Raw genomic sequence first — 585 nt, forward strand, 5'->3', positions numbered from 1 at the left:
AATATACAAATTAAAAGATATTGGCATAGTGAATAAAACCAATGACACAACTATGTGCTTGCTAATAAGAAACTCATTTCAAGTATAATGATATATGTTGGTTAAAGGTAAAAGAATGGAAGAATATATGCCATGCAAACATTAATCAAAAGAAAGGAAGGAATAACCATTTTCCTTTTTTTTTAAATATCCCAATGTACTTCAGAGGCAAAGGAACAACCATTTTAATATCAGATAAAGTAACTTCAGAGCAAAGGAAATTACCAGAAATAGAGAAGGACATTACATAATGACAAAAATCAATCCACCATGAAAACAATAAGCTATGACTACACCACTGCACTCCAGCTTGGGCAACAGAGCGAGACACCCACTCTTAAAAAACAAACAAACAATCCCTTTTTCATTTTATAGTTTTGGCCTATCTTAATATAATAATTTTGTTTGCTGCTTTAACATTGGAAGGATTCCAGAGAATGATTTGGGTGACCTGTGGCTCTTTCCACTCCAACTCCCAGGACCCAACAAGGCTCATCCCAGAAGAGGGAAAGCAGACCCAGAGGGCAGCTACTGAGAGGCCTCAGG

Source organism: Propithecus coquereli, unplaced genomic scaffold (genome assembly GCF_000956105.1).
Source record: "Propithecus coquereli isolate 6110/MARCELLA unplaced genomic scaffold, Pcoq_1.0 Scaffold139, whole genome shotgun sequence".
Classification (NCBI taxonomy): domain Eukaryota; kingdom Metazoa; phylum Chordata; class Mammalia; order Primates; family Indriidae; genus Propithecus; species Propithecus coquereli.